The sequence below is a fragment of the Canis aureus genome, chromosome 17 (assembly GCF_053574225.1).
Source record: "Canis aureus isolate CA01 chromosome 17, VMU_Caureus_v.1.0, whole genome shotgun sequence".
NCBI lineage: Eukaryota > Metazoa > Chordata > Mammalia > Carnivora > Canidae > Canis > Canis aureus.
In genome coordinates, this window is record NC_135627.1 from 22,172,734 (window position 1) to 22,188,697 (window position 15,964).

At 34.5% G+C, this 15,964-nt stretch overlaps 1 protein-coding gene and 1 long non-coding RNA gene across 6 annotated transcripts in view; both read left to right on the forward strand.

Moving 5' to 3' along the window:
* The window catches only part of LOC144287846 (uncharacterized), a 122,026-nt gene extending 119,850 nt beyond the window's left edge, over positions 1 to 2,176 (forward strand). For all 5 annotated transcript variants that reach the window (XR_013355627.1, XM_077855228.1, XM_077855230.1 and 2 more), the window contains 2 exons: positions 1,457 to 1,550; positions 1,926 to 2,176. The gene's annotated coding sequence lies outside the window, so the exon portion shown is untranslated. The remainder of the gene's footprint in view (positions 1 to 1,456; positions 1,551 to 1,925) is intronic.
* A 10,030-nt stretch (positions 2,177 to 12,206) lies between these two features.
* Positions 12,207 to 14,291, forward strand: LOC144287467 (uncharacterized). Its single transcript, XR_013355258.1, has 2 exons — positions 12,207 to 12,486; positions 13,725 to 14,291. It is a non-coding gene; the product is annotated as an uncharacterized LOC144287467 (long non-coding RNA).
* Positions 14,292 to 15,964: the final 1,673 nt, after the last annotated feature.

The following is a 15,964-nucleotide window of genomic DNA, read 5'->3' on the forward strand; positions in this document are numbered from 1 at the left end:
GGATTGCGCCCTGGGCCAAAGGCAGGCGCCAAACCACTTAGCCACCCAGGGATCCTCTAGGCTATGTTTAAAACATCAAGAATTTGAAAACTGCTTCTTTGCTTAATTAATTTAGTTGTCAAAAAAATTCCTCTTGTGACACAAAATAAATTTATTTATGTCATAGATAAATTTATTTATGTTTTGTACTGTTAAATTACAGCAAATCACTGAAGACCAAGAGGCAACTCAATCCAATCCTTTGTAGCCATGCCTAATTCACTTGCAATAGAACTAAAGAGAAATGCTCCATGACTACGTCTCTCTTGTGCTGTCCATGGTTCTAGGAGACAGCCTATTAATTTTGAGAGTTATTAAAAAATATATACACATGTTTGGTTACTCAGAGAACCCACTTTTGGCTGGAACTCTACAAAGTACTAAAACCTAATATGGCTGAGAGTCCTTTTAATTAGTAATTCATAAAATATCATACTTTCAAATAGACCCTCTTTTGTTGTCGTTCTTAGAACACTTACTTTTCAGAGCATTTTTTCAGAATGTTCTCTTATTTTCTAATTGCTGCTGAAATAACATTTTCAAGCATCAACAGTTGTGTTGTTCCTTACACATTACACTATATTCTTCCAGGAATTAGATTTCATTCCTGAACATAAAAAAAAAAAGGGATAAAGCAATTTTATCTTTTGCCTCTCCCACATGTATCTTTACTCAAGAAATGAATTTCAATATATTTCTGTGGAAGCATGGGTCTTAACTATTTTCTCAGGGACTGACAATTCCAATTTCCCAGATGATAAGTTAGATGTGTAATGCTCGATTATATATCACATTTCATTATATGCAACTGGATAATACCCATGTGAGAGTTATTCCCTGGAAATAGACCGCTAAAGTACCATTTAGTACATTGTTGATTTAGGACACAGAATGGTACTTCAGTATCCAGAAATAGTTAACAAAACATTGAAAATTGTGTGATTTACTTTTTTGAAAAATTTTAATAATGCCAAATTCATTGTAGTTTGCAAAGCAATTGTAAAAGTGTTATCTTTTTGTACTCAGAGTAAACCCAAGAGATAACTATTGCTGTCTCCATTTTCCAAATGAAGATATTACAGCTCTAAAAGATTTTCTGTTTGTGAAGTATCTATGGTGGTTAAGTGGCAGGGCTGGAAATCTTACAGAGACCTTCTGACAGTAAGTCCTGGCTGGTTCCTGTCACACACCTCCCTCTGATTTTGGATATATGAGGATATTTAAATCCTTTTTTGAGAGAAGGAAATATTCTCAATATGAAATATTAAGCTACCAGCTTTTAGTGCATCATTGGGGAAATACAAAGCATAATACCTTGAAGTGCCCCCAAATTCATGTTTTTAAATAAGGTAGTGATTGAATGAAAATAAAATACATGTGCTCAAATAGGGTATAAATTATATTATTCTTTGTCTAGGGCTTCTGAAAAAAATGATTGTTGGTTAGCAGAACAAGTATTTTGCTAGCAGTGCAGCAGACGTTTTCTTCTTGGTGACATGTGAGAGTGGGTGGTGAGTATTTCAGATCAGAACATTGAGTTCTTGTGAACAAAGAATGTATAATGCCTGGATTTACTTTTTTTTTTCTCTTTTTTCCCTTAGATTGGCCATCATACAGCCTTTCAGAATTAAATGTCAACCCCTCTTCAAAAAAAAAAAAAAAAAAAAAAAGCAAAGCAATACTACATACCTTGACTACAGATAACTTTATAACAGATTATTTCATTATGCTTTATTTTCTTTGGAGAATAATTCCAAAATATTTAATCAGACAATTATTAAATTATAATTTCTCATTTCTGAAGATAATATAAAATGAGATTATAGTTGGTTATCATTAAATGCATTTATCACAGCCTCAGGAAATATTTCTTCTCTTATATTTAGAGGAAAGCATATGTAAGAGTATGGAAAAGGACATCTCTAAAGTCAGGAAGAGTTGCACATCCTCAAAGAAGACCAGATTCAATATATAAATTAAAAATTTGTTTTGGGATCCCTGGGTGGCTCAGCATTTTGGCGCCTGCCTTCAGCCCAGGGCGTGATCCTGGAGTCCTTGGGTCAAGTCCCGCATCAGACCCCCTGAATGGAGCCTGCTTCTCCCTCTGCCTGTGTCTCTGCCTCTCTCTGTGTGTCTCTCATGAATAAATAAATAAATAAAATCTTTAAAAAAAAAGTTTCAATTTTTTTCATTTGTGTGAATAACTTATATATTAAAACAAGAACTCACTTTGAGACCACATGATTTTTAAGGAAACAACAACTATATATATATATCTTTATACATATCTTTAATATAGGTCTTCATATTTCAGAGATATGATGTTAATATTTCAATCCAAGATTTTAGAATCCTAAGTTATTATCTTCTTGGCAGAAAAGCTGAAGAGTCTGTTTTGATCCTTGTTTACTACATGATATGTATATAAATAAATATGCATAAGTAATTCACATTTCCTGTGTCAATTTCTCCTTCTGAAAAGTAGGAAAAATAAAACGAAATTATATAGTTAATTTGAGGATTAAGTGACAGTACTACATATCTTTTCTGCTATTTGTGATAATTTTATTGGTTCTCCAAACTGAGAAGGTAAATGCTAAAGGATGAAAATTGTTGTTGTTGTTGTTTTTAAGAAAAGCACAAAGATGTAGACAAAATACATATTTAGTGTTTGCTAAAAGGTGTTCTAAAACCAGGCCTGCCATCTTTACATCCTCACACACCTCTAAGTATATGTGGACAAGACTAAAGACCCAGCAGATTGAGAGAGGAGAATGTCTTGGACTTGAAAACGATTTTCAGCCTTTGGCTTTTTACCTATGTTTCCTTTCTGTGCAGGTGGAGAGTTTTCCTTATTTCAATACTAAATCAGGGAGTTTCAAGAGATTTGATGGGGTCAGAAGGGGTGGCAGTCTCCAAGGATGCAACTCTGCCATTTCTGCTCTAGCCAGATGCTTTCTTAGTCAAAAATTTTTGGCTTGTCTAGGTTGCTATAGAAGAGAAGTGCTGAGAGGGGTTTTGTGAGCATATGGTCTGTCCCTCTGGAGAATTCAATCAAGGCAAAGACACATTCATATCTTCTTTTGTCTGGAAAAGTTTCAAAGTATTAGACTGGTTTGGCTAGATTTACCTGTGGGGCAGAGCAGAGGGACCTGTTGCAGGTGGGAGGCTATGCTACATTTCTGTGCTCTATAGAAGAAACAAAATCTGTGTCTTCAGTGGTTGACTTGAAAGGATAACATCTTTGCAAGGAAATGGTAGTGTGAGAGGTCTCCAGGTCAGAGGAAGGTTGCTTCAGATAAGTCACAATGTACTCCATGAAAGAATAAAAATAGAAATTTGAGTATATTTGCCATGCAGAAGACACCAATGGTGGATTACAAAAATACCAGTCCAACTTCCCCACTCCGCTGTCTCCTCTCCTTCCCCATTCTCCATCAGGGAAGCTGGCAGCACAATCAGGTGAGGAAAAGCAGTGACAGGAAGTGACAATGCTCTATTTCACTGATGCCCTGATAATTAACTCTCAGGCCAGACCCAAACCAAAGAAGGGGGCATGCTTATATTGGATAATAGATCATAATTTTGACACTAATCTTAGCTAGGCTTTTTCAATGTTTGAAAATGGGTTTTCTCTTTCTTTCTTTCTTTCTTTCTTTCTTTCTTTCTTTCTTTCTTTCTTTCTTTCTTTCTTCTCTTTCTTTCTTTCTTCTCTTTCTTTCTTTCTTTCTTTCTTTCTTTCTTTCTTTCTTTCTTCTCTTTCTTTTCTTTTCTTTTTTTTTTGAAAGTGGCTTTTATAATACATAAAAGTAACCAAGAATGATTTTGCATCTAAATCTACTATCCAGGGGCAAGAAAGCAATATCTTTTTTAAAGATTTTATTTATTTTTTCAGAGAGAGAGAGAGAGAGAGAGGCAGAGGTACAGGCAAAGGGAGAAGCAGGCTCCATGCAGGGTGCCCGACACGGGACTCCATCCTGGGTCTCCAGGATCACACCCAGGGCTGAAGGCGGCGTTAACCCTTGAGCCACCCGGGCTGCCCAAGAAAGCAATATCTGAAGGAATATTGAAAGTGAAGGATGATACAAAATTTTAATATACTGCATACCGCCACGTTCTTCTTTGTAATAATATGAGTACTCTCTTATCAATGATATTTTCAAAATATTACTCAAATCAGCCCATCTAGCCTATTCCCTGATGATATCATATTAGTTCAAACCACTGTTTGTCTCATCTAAATAGTGGCACCAGTCTCCTCTTTGTACTCCTACTCCTATGGTTTCTCCTTCCTTGCTTAAACATTTCAATGGCTGTACTGCTTTATTACAAAATCTAAACTCCCTCCCTTGTCCAATGGAGTCTGGCTTCTGCCCATTTCTCCTTTTTTTTTTTTTTTAATATTTTTTAGCCACTTTCCCCTACTTTAACTCTGTTGCAGACTTGAATCTCTTGTGATGGTCTTCTGGCTCATGTGGCTCTTCTGTGCCCAGTGCCTGCAGGACCTGTCCCTTCCCTCCATCCTTTCCAGCAACCATACCAACCTACCATATCTTTCCAGAGAACTTCTTGACCTTCTTAACTAAACAAAGTGTCTCATGCATTCTCTTCATCTCCACAAATTATTTTTTCTGTTACAGCATTGATTTATAACTACTACAGCACTAACTAAAATAGCACTCATATGTTCAATATTTTAGTGTTCATTTCTCCTCTCAAAAACATTGTGTCCCCATATCTCAAACAAGTTCTGCATTTGGTGGGTGTTCAAATATTCATGAAATGTACTATGTTATTATTGTTGGTACTATTGTGTTATTATCAACTCAAAAAAATTGGAAAAATGTATAGAGTCAAAGATAAGTAGGAGAAAGAAAATAAGAAGCAGATATTAATGAAATAGAAATGTTATATTCTGTGGGGTGGGGTACCAAACTGTTGATTCTTTAGAAGAGTGAAAATACTATCTATTTTCTATTAATGCAAGTTAGGAAAAAAAAATTTAAAAAGCACAAAGAAGGAAAATTAGCTTTAGAAAATAGAATAATTAGATTAGTAGGAGCTGCTTAAAATGTTTATGACAATGAAAACACTAATGACAATGTATTTGAAATGGACCTATGTGAATATTTTAGAAAATATATTCTCAATTTATATAAATGAAATATGTAACGATTAATGTAAAATATGAATCAGTGGCCAAAAAGGAAATCCTTCCTACAAAAGTTTTAGGGAAAAAAAAGTGATGGCCAATAATTTTGGAGATGTTTTAACAAAGCTTTAAAGAAGCAAACAATCCTCATCTTACAAAAGCTGTTTAGAGAATAGAAAAAAAGGAAAGACTCGCCAGCACACTTTATTAGACCTGTATAACCTCAATTATAAAACTGGACAAAAATAGTACAAGAAAATAAACTTGCAGAGTAGACTCATTTATGAACATTGATGCTGAAAACATGAATATACTCTTACCAAATTGAAACCTGCAATGTATGTACATAAAATATATATTTAAATTTGCTTTGTTCCAACAACAGAAAATAGCTTAGTATCAGAAAGTGGAACGGTGTGTTTATATGTTTTACCAAATAATAGAGTAATCTCAGCTGTTGCATTTAAATATTTGACAAAAATTCAGCACCCTTTCATGAATAAAAATAAAAAGAGAAACCAAGCACTTAGCAAATCATAAGTCGAAGGTTCCTTCACTTGATGAAAGGGTATTCATTAAAACCTGTCTTGAACATTATTTTTTATTGATGTAACTTTAAAAGTGTTGTAAAGGCCTGTAGTAATCCTCAACTCAAATTCCAAGTGATCTATGCTAGCACATTGTGATGTCTCTGGTGATAAAGTAGAAGTGGTCAGAGTACACAAAGATCATTCACAAGGCAGGCTGGTCGGCTGCATAGCATTTATTGAACGTGCAATGTTCCTGGAAGAGCTTAAATGTTTCTAGGATAGCCTCTCCATAAATGTAGTGTAGTGCATATTGTGAGAGAAGGAATATGTACACAGTTTGAAGATTAATTGGAATGGGAATGCGTAGGGAAATAGCTAAACATCTTTTGTTGCATTCAGTTGAGCCCAAGAAAAAATGAGTCTAATTCCCAAAGGCTATTACTTCCTCAACATGTATGCTTCTTTTCTTTCATCTATACAGTCACACCTCATTTTATAGCACTTCACAGATACTGCATGTTTTACAAGTTGAAGGTTTGTGGCAACTCCTATCAAGCAAGTTTATCAGTGCCAGGTTTCCAACAGCATTTGCTTACCTCAGTCATTGTGTCACATTTTGGTAATTCTCATAATGTTTCAAATGTTTTCATTATTAGTATATTTGTTATGATGATCTGTGATCAATGATTAGGACTGGATGGAAGTTTGGATAATGGTTAGCATTTTTTAGCAATAAATTATTTTTTAATTAAGATATGTACATTCTTTTTAGACATAATGCTTTTGCACATTTCATACTAATGTATAGTGTAAATAAACATAGCTTTTTAAGCACTGAGAAACCAAAAAAAAATTCATTTGCCTTGCTTTATTGCAATATTTGCTTTATTTGGAATGATCTGGAAATGAACCCACAATATCTCTGAGGTATGCCTTTATGTCAGATACTAATTGTTTGTGTTCAATAAGTTATATTTGATGTTACTTTTCAATTTCAATATAGCTGAAGGATTTGCTTCACTCCATTACAGGAAATTTCACTAATTTCTATTTCAATATTCTTTTAAATTATTGTTTTAAAAAGTGTACGTGCTTGTTAATGCACTTATGTAAAACTTCATGGAATTTCCATAAATGTTAAACTTTGTGATTTATAAATATTCAAACAGCTGCTAGATATTTTTGATATAAAGTGTCATGTGGGAGGAACATGGTAAAATGATGGACTAAGCACATTATCAGGGCATAAGAGGTTTGTGAACAAATCAAAACTCCTTTTATATGAAAGACCATGTTGTAGTTATGTTAAAGTACACTTAATCACTTAGCAAAATAATGACTTTAATATAAAAAATATTAACAGAGGGACAATGGCTTATTTAAGAATGCGGATTAAAAATTTAGAAGAAATAATAGAAAAATCACTATTTAATAATCATCATTGTAATAAATGACTCAGGCAAAAACCATAAGCTAATGAGAAATCACTAGATTACAAATGTTGAGATATTCAAAGAGTTGGAAATTATTACATTATAGACTAGTAATGACAAAAGGAACAAAAGCTTAAATTTTATGATGGAAATATTTGGCATATACTATCTTAATCAATTGAACTCCATATTACCAATATGAGACCTCAGAGAATTACTAATGTTAAGTATTTATGCTTTTCCCTCCTTTTTGAAATATAACTGACATATAATATCGTATTAGTCCAAGTATATGAACATAATGATCTGGCATATGCATATAGTGATTACCACTAACAAGTGTAATTAACATCTATCACTTTACATAGTTATTTTTCTTCTTATGAGAAGTTTTAAAATCGAATCTTTTGCAACTTCTAAATATAAATGCAATATTATTGTAGTCACCATACTGTACACTATTTAACCAGCACTTCTTTTATAACTGCGTTTTTGTGTTTTTTTTTAATATTTTATTTATTTATTCATGACAGACAGAGAGAGAGAGGCAGATACACAGGCAGAGAGAGAAGCAGGCTCCATGCAGGGAGCCCAACAACGTGGGACTCAATCCTGGGTCTCCAGGATCACACCACGGGTGGAAGGCCGCCAAATTGCTGGGCCACCGGTGCTGCCCCAATAACTGCAATTTTTTACCTTTTGAACACCTTCACCCATTTCCTCCAACCACTACCCACTGAATCTGTCTGCCATTTGTATGTCTTCTTTGGAAAAATGTCTATACAGTTTCTCTGCCTATTAGCTATCTATTCTACTTAAGTATTATATTCTTGTTGCAGAAAAAAATGATGATTTTTCTCTCTATATGATTGATTTTCACGGATTTATACCAAAACTAATGCAAGGCATAAAAAATTTCAAGAGTGTGGGGTTTTTTGTTGTTGTTGTTTTGTTTTTTTAGCCAACAGAATACTTTTTCTTCAACACTACCCATAGGTTCTTAAAAAGAACATCCAACAAGAACGTCCAACAAATAAACACTTTTTTTTTCTTTTTATGTAATTATTTATTTTATCCCTTGGCAAAGAAAGATTGAAAAATATAAAATCATGCACTACTGATTTTTAAGACTTTGGTGAGGAAAGGTAATTATTCTTAGATCAACTATGTAACTTATAGATGAACAGACATTAATATGTCTAGTTTCCTAATGAAAGTCTCTGAACTTTTCATACCAAGTGACACTTTGTGGGCTTGAATTCTCAATCCCGTGGCATTCATGTGGCTCTAAAATAACATCACTATAATTAAAATTTAATTAACAGATTTTTAAATGTTTTAACTAACATCCACAAGACATAATGTCAGAAAACCTGCTTTTATATTTAAAAATCTACAATATAGTAGCTTGGCTAAGACAAAGTACCCAAATTTACATGCCAGATCAGAGTTAACAAAAATGTTGATTTCTCTCCTGCAACCCACTGACCCATAATATCTGCTTTTATTAGAATACCTAAATATTTTCATAAAAAAATAGTGCTGATCTCAAATTTTGGTTTCACCCCGAGTGACAGAAGCAGTTAATTTGAAAATCCCAACTTATTGTAAGCTATTGATGGGTTAAAAAATAACAAAACTGAAATTTAGGACAACTTTGCCAAGTGAGATGCATGAAAACATCAATAAACAAAAAGGAGAACTTTGACATTTTTCCAATGAAAAATTTACATCATATCCCCATAGTAGGAACTTTGGAGAGATAGGAAAATATTTCTCTCATTGTGATTTTATATGTCAGTGCATCTGAGACTATTTGTGCTCTAATGTTTGTGTATATAGTTGTTGGATCTAATTGTTATCTAATCTCGAAAAATGTCAGGAAGCACTTGAGCTACCATGCGGGCAGAGAAATCTTTAAAGAGATGGGACCTAGATTGCACTCCTAAAATGTTCTGTGCATCTTGAAGTGCCAAGTCCAACCTAGGACTATTAGATCTCATAATGCATTATTCTCCAGTGTGTATTTCAGATCTGATGAAATGTACTAATGAAGACAAAGGCTTAGAGCCTGGGTTGAAATAAAGCTATGTGGGTAAGGGTTACATTTCTTCTTAAAAAATCAAGATTAATAGCTGTATGTTTGAAAAAACAATGCACTCAGTTGGGAAGGAGGGGATTCTTGTCGACATGGTGGACTGGAGTAAAGGGAAGAGTTGCATTAAAAAATATAAAAAGTTTAGTTAATGTTCTAAGAATATGTAATTAATCAAAAGAAGAAGGAAATTAATTCCAAGTTACAAATAGAAAAAGGATGAAAAGGAACTCTGAGTGGAAATTAAGGCTAAACATTTCAGTGGGTATCAAAAGGTTATCTGCACGTAAGTTCCAGTAAGAAAACTGGCCATGCCATAGACCGTCACATTCAGCACATCTCACAGGGGGATCACACTGAGCATCTTGCATTAGATGAGCATTGAGGAAAGGCTGGTTTATCTCTGAAAGGAGAATAAATTTTACGACAGTGTCTCAGATACGAAGTAATCTGAATGCTTATAAATCAGAAATGAATTGTACAAACTCTAGATCAAAAATTAATTTTGAAATGTGGTCAGAATTTAGACAGACCATATGGATTACAAAGTATAAATAAAATCTTTTGTAAGAAGATTCTTCATTCCAGGGCTCTCAGATACAACAGAAAACAATGATACACAATAAATAATTCACAAAGAGCTAGACATAATAGGGAATCCGAAAAGGATTTTAAATTAAGCATGATTAAAGTGAAAAAATGGGCTAGAAACTGAGAAGAAAGATCACACAAAAAGAGAAGAAATACTAAAATTCTGTAATGTGAAAAAAATCTGTAAACAAAATTGTAGTCACTGAATTAAGCAAAAAAGCTAATGAATAGACAAAATTGAATTGATGATGACTCATCACCTAAGAGAGAATAAAAAATTGGATATAGAAATGGGATGTAAGGGAAAGAAAGCAAGTCTTGAAAGTGGGGCTTGACAACATAAGCAATCATATTTAATGCTGTAGTCTGTGTGCATTTTTATGACCTATCAAAGCAACTTAGAACAATTCTAATTTTTTCTCTTTCAATTTAATTTTCCTGAATTATGCAACCACTGCAAAATTTGTACAGATGACAAATTTGTACATTACTATTGTGCACACTAGGATTGCAGGGACATAAAGGAAAGTGAACTGACCACCTCAAAGTCTCCACTGATGTCTTCTCAGTGATGCTTGTATCACTTTGAGAGGGCTCGGAAAGCATTGGCTCTGAACAGACTTGCTCATCATACTCATCATAGAGACAGAAACAGGAAGAGGAGCATGATTTGCAAAATAGCAGGTGCATGGAATAATGCCAGACAAATCCTAGTATTCCACAGTACACTTTATGGGAGGATGTTCTTTGAAGAGTAGAGTAGGGACAATAAATTTGGTCAATGTCTGAATCCCAAAAGAACATGTAGAGTTGTATGGAAGCTTAAAGAATGGAATCTTCACATGACACTGAGTTTCTATGGACATTTTATTTTGAACATTTGACATAAACATGGCATAATGTGTCAATGTTGACAAAAATAAATAGCAAAACAAAAATTTTAGGCAAAATGAAGAAGGAGATACCATGAGGAATGGCACACAGTCTGGACTAGGAAGAGTAGACAGTGTTCTTTAATTGACTTTGGAGGAAAACTGAGAAATTAAACTAGGGAAGTGGAAATCTTATGTAGAGATATCTTTCATTCAATCTAAAATAGGGATGGAGATTTATTATTTTTTAAATCTAATTTCTATTTGCCAACAGATAATATAACACCAGGTGCTCATCACATCACGAAGTGGAGATTTAAAGAGAAATCTGGGAAGTAGTGATAATATTAGAGATTGACCAGGCAACATAGAATAAGAAAAATATACAACCAAAGAGATCTAGAGCTTGCAAAAGCTAGGGCAAAAACTGTGAAAAAGACAGGAAGGGTTACAGAGTTGAATCTCTGATGAATTAAAAGAGAACAGATGCTCAAGATATGAGAGTTATTGTCCAATGCAGAGAGTTGTAAGAAAGGGAAATGAAAGAGTAGGAAATGAATTCAGGGAAAGAGGTTTTGGGCAAAAGGATATTATTGATTTTAATCATTAGGTGACCATTATTGACCTTTGTAGAGTCCGTTTTTGCAGTGATAATGGCATTTCAGTTTTTAAAGTGCTATGCCAGTTATTATCATCAAATACACTCCCCCAGTCTTCCTGGGCATATGGTTGCACCGAGTCACTGGCGAGACTTGAAATTGCAGTTCTTTTATTTATGTTATTATATTTGGAGACTTCTTGCTATTGCTTGGACTTTAGTCAAAATAAAACAGACATTAAAAGCCCAAGTGGGGTGTTACTATAACAGAATCCTAAAATATGTGGCACTGGATCAATGGTTAGGCAATAAAGACCCATGAAGATTGGAACAGCTGTGACCCTCGTTATGCTATCATCATTGGTAACCTGTTGTCTCTGATAACTTGTAAAGCAGAACACATGGCTATTGAGCCTCTGTTGCCCAGCCTCTGGGGAAATGGTTGTAGCAAGTCATCGTGTGAATGTATATTGTTTGATTCTTGCTGCTTTATGCAAATAATTACAATCAAGAAAACACCTCAGGCAATACTTGACTTACTTTCAAAACAAGAGAGCAAAAGTCCAGAAATGTGAGGCTTTACAAAGTTGGAAAATCTAACTCATTTTGTATTCCTCAAAAACAGGAAAATAAAAATGTTATTTGGAACATTTTGTCAAGGCCACTTTTATGATTCCTCAGCCAAGAAAAGTTACCTAAACTTGGAGTGATTATAAGAAAATGAGTGTTGCCTTTATTCCAGCTTATTGTATAAAGAGATCTTCAAGGTACCTCTTTCAAACAAATTGGCTCCCTAAACTTATCCCACAAAATAAAATCTTAAGTCAGCATTGGAACAATATTCATAAGCAAACATTGTGATTTGTTCCTCAAATACTGTACTGAGAGGCAGGAAATAGATCAAAAGCACAATAAATTTTGAAATAATAAAATTTTGAAAGAATAATTATAAGAAATTACAAGTCTGGTCTACAAAAATCTGATTGTTTATCTCTAAAACAGTTTTCAACCTCCTAGAATTGCAGCTGCAGAAGTAGCTTGTGAAACAGCATCTGCAAGGAGAATAGAAATTTTCTTCAGATCTGACCATAGGAGATTATTGACCCAATAAAGAACCTTCCGGAAATCAGAATCAAGTGTCAAGGAAGACTGAAAACAAGGTGATTTTTCTCACAGGTCAGCATGCATCTAACTGGCAGACTTACACAATATTCAACAAAACCAGCCTTTATTGTTTCTGCCCAGGATTTCAGCATTGTTGTGGACTGATAGACTTGCTATTAATTCTATCTTCTCAGTGGGCTCTTTTTTTTTTTTTTTTTTTTTTTTTTTTTTAATGTAGCATTTGCTTGTTCCTGTTCCACCAGAATATATTGTTTTCACTATTAATTTTGGAGACACAGGCACAAGGGAGTGCTGCCTTGGGCTCCACACATTGTCAGGCCTGACTCTGTTCTTCAGCCTTGCTCCTGTCATCAAGGTGAAAATTCTATAGGTCAAATGCCAGTGATGACCAGCTGGAGCCCACGCTCCACTTCTAGGCCTGGAACCCAGAATGCAGTGTCCAAACAGTCCCACATTGGCCTCCAGGTTTTCCACTTTTTACCCACATAATCTTCCTAAGAGTTGCCCACTCCATGGTTGGTCTTGGCATAAGTCCAAGAATTGGCTAATGGGCAGCTTTGAATGTGCTTGGGACTTGCAGGCTGAGTGTCACACAATTGACCATAAAAGAGGAATGTGAAAAAAAAAGGAAGAGCAAAAAGAGTTAGGAGGTGGGAGCATTTATCTCTGTGTTACCACTTCAGAGATGGAAAAATGAGACTGAGAAATCTGAATTTCTCAAATAGGTGGCTCAAAGATATTTTATTTAATAATCCATTTGCTTAATTTATAATTTTTAAAGATTTAGATACATGTTACTTAAGCCTCCATCTGCATTCATGTTTCTGTTCCCAGAAATGGTGGGGTGTATACGGATGTGGGTGTGAAAGTGAGGATGGGTATAGAGGGCAGATCCTTTGTTTGTTTGCAAGTGTCAGGTAGTAGAATCCACAACTGGATATAATGGGTAACAATGTCCATTAGCCACGTATTAGAGGCTTGGAGCTGAATGTAGCCATTGGATAAGACTTTGAGTTTTGTCCTTCAGCTAGAGAGTGAGTTAAATTTATTGGAAGAAGTGTGTACTCGGATATTTGGTGGCCATATGAAGGACTTTGGCAGTCTGCAATGTGTCCCCCCAATCCATTCCCTCTTTTCTGGACACAAGGCTGCACAGCTGTGAGCTACTTTCTTCATCCTCATACAGCTATCTTTGCCTCTGTATTTAAGATCTCATGAATAAAATATGAACAGAAATGAGAGGTATTGAAAAGACCTTACCCTCTTCCTCCTCTCTTTTTCCTGCCTAGGGACTGAAATGTTGTTGTGACAGAAGTACATCATCAACCCTTCTGAGGAAGGCAACATTTGTAAGAATGGTAGAGTATTACGTGGAAAGAAAGGAATCCATAGGAGAAAAATCACAAAGCAAAGCCTCACTTGCCTAGGCTCCTTTGTTCAACTGTTCTATGCATATGAGCTAAACTTCAATTAACCTAAGGCATTTTTTTTGTTTGTCCTTATTTTCTAGCATTAAAGATTTTATTTATGTATTCATTCATGAGAGACACAGAGAGAGAGAGGCAGATACACAGGCAGAGGAAGAAGCAGACTTCCTGCAAGAAGCTCAATGTGAGACTCGATCCCAGGACCCCAGGATCACGCCCTGGGCGAAAGGCAGGCGCTAAACCGCTGAGCCACCCAGGCATCCCTATTTTCTAGCATTTAATCTTTATCCTAATAAAACTGCTTGGGAAAATTTGGGTTGATTGCTCCTTTTTTATTGCTAATCATTTGAAGTGAGTGGGTAACTAAAATTGTAATGATAAAAATGTCTGCTCTCTCTCTCTCTCTTTTTTTAATTAGACTAGATAAGTGATGGATTGTGTGGCAATAACTAACTTATAACATTGTCTTTTTGTCACATGGTTTCTGACAGAATTAAGAAGTATGGTATTAGTACTTAGTGGCTCTAAGAGGCAGGTTTATATTGTCCTATGAAGTCTCATCATGCATAGCTCCTCTATTTTTATATTATTTTATAATATAAAAATATTATACGCAATAGTGTTAGAGCTTAGAGTATTGATAATATAAATAGTATAGATTATAGAATAAATCGCTTATGTAGTAAAGAGTATATAAAGTACACAGCATATAGAATGGACTGAATACTATATAGGATTCTCCGTGTGTTCATAAATAAATATATACAAATATTACTTTCCACACATTCACAGAAAGTATTTGTTTTCTGAAACTATTAGAAGATTGCATCTTCACAAGTCACAAAATAACTTTCAAGGTGTTCTAAAATTAGGTAGAAAATTATTACTTATAAGAAAACATCCAGAAATGCATCATTAACTCTCTGAATGTGTAAATAAATCTGACATTTGCTAGAAGCTAATGAGATACATGCTTCCTGTCTAACTTGTCAAGCATTCTTTTTTGGAAATCTTAAAAAGAGAAGGCTTCTAAATTTGAATAATAAGGGTGAGACCAAGTCAAAACATAGCAAAAAAAAAAAAAACAAAAAACAAACAAACAAAAAACATAGCAAAAAAAAATCAGGTTCCTGTCCTCTAAGAGTATTTCATGGGGAAAAGTGAGGTCTCCACTCACTGTTGGCTAGATTTGATTTCGAAGCCTCATCCTGTGAACTACTGGTTCCCATCTTAAGCAGTTTACTCCATCTCTTGGAGCCATATCTATGCACGGCAAAATCTCAGGAGTCAGAACCAACCACGGTTTGGTGTTAGCTATTGGCAATGCTGTAAATTTTCTTGTCTTTTCTTTTTTCCCTGCTTGTCCCTCATTTCATTAACTGCTATATTCTTTCAGAATGCAAAATCCAGTGTCCCAATAGCCACTATCATATTTAGACCACTTATGTCCTAATGTCTGATAAACTAGTTTGGTTTATACCTGATGCAACCAAAGTGGATGGTTTCTAGATTCAATTCCATCTCAGATCTGTTCCTTTAAGGGGATATACTTGAACTTTTGTATGTGTGCAGAAAATCCTGCTGTACTATTTTGACCCAGAAGGCTTGGTAGGAGGGAAGGATATATGAAGTGATGGACTAAATCACTGTGATTTATATAAAGCATGATAATGGAAGAACATGAAATGTTCTTGTCACTTATGTGTCCAAAGGAATATTAGCAGAAAGAGTATTTGACACTGACATCATGAAATTGCTATTAACAGACACTGGTTGCTCTTTTTATCTCAAAGAGCAGTCTTTGGCTTTGTTGATCATCTCCACTATGTATTTGTTTTATATTTCAGCCATCTTCAGTAACTTACTTACAGTTTCCTTCTTTGTGTATAGTATTTTTCTTACTACTTAAATAAGATTGCTATTTCATTAATATTTTAGCCTATTTGTTTTTCAATTGTAATAAATTGTCCAGATGCAATAAATTGCTCTTTTTTACAAAAGCTTTTAAAAATATAAATATTCTTCTAAATACCACTTGGGTTGCATCCCATAATCTATTTTTATTTGTATTTGCATTATTATTCAGTATTAAGTAATCTTAC